The sequence below is a fragment of the Anoplophora glabripennis genome, unplaced genomic scaffold, assembly GCF_000390285.2.
Source record: "Anoplophora glabripennis isolate ALB-LARVAE unplaced genomic scaffold, Agla_2.0 scaffold615, whole genome shotgun sequence".
NCBI classification, from domain to species: Eukaryota; Metazoa; Arthropoda; class Insecta; order Coleoptera; family Cerambycidae; genus Anoplophora; species Anoplophora glabripennis.
The window spans coordinates 104,657-108,777 of NW_019416772.1; positions in this window are offsets into that span (position 1 = coordinate 104,657).

Here is a 4,121-nt window from a genome sequence, read left to right on the forward strand (position 1 = left end):
CAAAAGGCATAAATTAGGATCCTTTGCTAATGATAATTAACGCCCGACTCATTTAATGTCTCACTAAATGTCACCTCACTCGAATTAGACATACACACTTCCAAGTAAAACTGAAGAGGTTTGGTGTTAGTTAGCCGGCAGGGCCGGAAGGTACTGGAGTCCCATACGGGAGGCAATCCAGCTATGAGTTGAGATTTCGGAAGATCTGTTTTAGCAATTTTTTTTTTGTATTTAATTATTCTTTTTACAGATTCATTCCTCACGGGCGAAAATGTTAGTAAATTCAACAAGGCTCTTATATGCGTATGACATAAAGTGAGCACAAGAAATGCTTTATTATTTGTTTTTCGAACAACGTAATCATGATAAAACAAGTTAAATGTGAAACAAAGGAGTTGTTATTGCAATATCTGGGCAGTCACGACAATATATACATATTTTAACATGTAATAAATAATGAGCAATCTGTAATAATAATTGTAACAATTTTACGTTAAAAAAATATACGCCCCTGAGCGTAAGACAATGAAGGCTAAACATACACAGAATTTTTATCATAAAACATCTATAATCATCACAATCATAAGATTACATACAACAATTAACAGAAAAGTAGTTAAAGCATATTACCTGCTAATTAATACGGGTTAAACACTTTAATTTTTCACTATTTTTATATTTTCACTGTACGCCGTCTTACTCCCATCTCCACACTGTGCACACTTCAACTATCTAGGCTTCCTTTCAGAAATCCCCCCCCAAACGTTTGTTTTTGCGCTTTCTTCTACCAACTGTCAATATTACGTTTCATTATTATACTACACCCTCGTAACAGGTGACGTCGAAGTTGATACGATAAGTATGGTTTTGCACAGTATATACACTCTTTATTTAATATACAAACTTCGAGCACAATCTTAAGCTACGCTGACGATACTGTCCTTTTCTATACAGCCTCAAGCTGGGACGATCTGAAAGTCTTAGTAGAGAAAGACCTAGAAAAAGTTAAAAATTGCTTCGATAACAAATACTTAACTCTAAATTTAAAGAAAACTTATTACATACCGTTTTATTTATATGACACATCTGCTCCAACTTTTGATCTATTGGTTGTAAATGATGAATTCCGCATATTACCTGAAACAGAGATAAAATATTTGGGAATTATGATTGACAGAAAATTGAGTTGGAATACACAAGTAAATTATATAGCAAAAAAATTTAGGAAGTTAATATATCGGTTTAAATGCCTAAAATATATATTAGATATTAAACAAATGAAAATACTATACCTTTTCCTGGTTGAATCCCACTTAACGTATGGAATTTTATGATGGGATGGTGTGTTAGATAGTCACTTACAAAACTTGGAGGTGTTGCAAAAAAGAATTCTAAAAATTTTATTCAATAAAGATGTCATTTATCCCTCTGATGCTCTGTTTAGTGATACCGGTGTTATGGATATACAGTCACTTTTTTACTATCAGTGTACATTGCATCAGTGGAAACAAAATGTAAAAACTATTTCCGTAAAAATGACTAGAAGAAATGTAAATAGCAANATTTATCCCTCTGATGCACTGTTTAGTGATACCGGTGTTATGGATATACAGTCACTTTTTTACTATCAGTGTACATTGCATCAGTGGAAACAAAATGTAAAAACTATTTCCGTAAAAATGACTAGAAGAAATGTAAATAGCAATCTAAAAGTTCCTAGAATAAAAACAACTTGCGGACAGCGATGCTTTACGTACCTCAGTGTAAAAGCATATAACTTGCTACCTGTTACCACTTATAACATATGACTACTCTTAAGCAATTCAAAATCAAAGCTAAACTATACAGTACGCGCCTAAAGTATGGAATAAATTCAGTAAAAACGAAACAATTTTTTTTGGGAAAAATCCTCGGACAGGTCGATTTTTAATTTAAAAAATATATATTTTAGCATAAAAGGCGATTTTCAACCGTCATTTGTTTTCGAGTAATGACGTCATCGGCATTTTTTTAAATACCAACCCCCTATTTTTTTTTGTTTTTTGTTTCATTGTCGATTCGACAGTATTAAAATGTTGCCATTTTACATCGGAAAGTTTTCGAGTAAATGACGATTGAATGTTAGAAAACCCAAATCAATTAAAATAAAGCAAAAACGTTATCAAATTTAGTTTTTCGAAATGCCTGAAGTTTTTTATGGATCACGTAGGTGTAAATCTTTACAAAGTGTCACTGTCATACCGACTTTCTAAGTATTGTAAGCGATATAAAAATTATTGTTGAATTTAAAGTATTATGGCACATTTAACTGTCACACAAAGAATTGAAATTTTAATTCTTATCGGATGCGGGGATAAGACTAGAACGCAGCAGGAAGTTTGCGATTTATTTAATGAAAAACATCCAGATCGCCGTATCAGCCAATCAACAGTCAGTAAGATAGAATCTAAATTTAGAGAAACTGGCAATGTTGTAGATATTCCAAAACCTGGACGTCCAAGCGTTAGTGAAGATCACAAACAGAACATTTTGATAAGTATGGTAGATAATCCTCATAATACTTCACGATTGGTTGCATTAAACAATGAAATTAGTCAGACCACAGTGCTACGTATCCTGAGGCAGGAAAAATATCATCCCTACAAAATTCAACTTGTGCAGGAACTCAATGAAGACGATCCCGACCGCCGCTTACACTTTTGTGAAATTATGATGGATTTATGTCAAGTAAATAGAGATTTACACCGGCAAATACTTTTTTCAGACGAGGCCACGTTTTGTCTCAATGGTACAGTGAACCGTCAAACTTGCAGGTATTGGAGTCGGGAAAATCCTCATTGGATGGCAGAGACACATACCCAACACCCACAGAAATTAAATGTGTGGGCTGGAATAGTTGACAACAGAATAGTAGGGCCTTTCTTCTTTGAAGGAACCCTTACAGGAGAAAGATATTTAGAGTTTTTACAAAATGACCTTGTTCCAGCGCTTGCAGTAATTTTTCCTAACGATAATGACCCTGATATTCCTGATGACACCATATGGTTTCAGCAAAACGGTGCACCTCCGTACTATGCGCGCCCTGTTCGAGATTTTCTGGACAATTGTTTTCCTAGGAGGTGGATCGGCAGACGAGGACCGATGGAATGGCTCTCGAGATCCCCAGATTTTATACCGCTGGACAATTTCTTATGGGGCTACTTAAAGTCCAAAGTATACGTTAATAGACCATAAAATTTAGAAGAACTCCAAAATTGTATTATAGAAGAAGTGCACAGAGTTACCCCAGAATTAATTCATAATGTGCAAGAAGAATATCTACACAGACTTGCGTATTGTCAAGAAGTCGGTGGGTAGCAATTCGAACACTTAATTTAGGTAGAAAACTTAATGAATTGTATTTGCTTGACATAGGAATTGTTATTTTTATAACGAATAAAATTAGCGTTTTCTAACATTTACTCGTCATTTACTCGAAAACTTTCCCATGTAAGATGGCGACATTTTAATACTGTCGGATCGACAATGAAACGGTCTTTCAGAATCAAGAAAAACAATAGGGGATTGCTATTTAAAAAAATGTCGATGACGTCATTACTCGAAAACAAATGGCGGTTGAAAATCGCCTTTTATACTAAAATATGTATTTTTTAAATTAAAAATCAACCAGTTCGAGGATTTTTCCCAAACAAATTTTATTTCGTTTTAACTGAATTTATTCCATACATTAGACGCGTACTGTATATTTTAAGTAAATCCAGAAAACAACTTTATGACATTATAAATCCAAATACATTGTTTTAGTTTCTGTCATCGGAGTTTCATATACAGGGTGTCCGGTAAGTACCTCCTAATCTCTCGGGAGTGTATAGGGGAGGTCAAAGTAAAACTAGTCCTTCCTATAATTTTTTTTCCTAATGTGCCCCCTAACGGAGTTATGGGGGGTCAAAGGGGTACCTAGAAATTAACGTTTAGGGTTATAACTTTGAAACCACCCTGTATATTTTAATAAAATTTTCGTACGTTGTATTACACATGGAGCTCTACGATTTGATGCTAAAATCAACTTTTTGCTATTATCAGGTGTCCAGAAACGGACTGGCCCTATCACAATTTTTCTC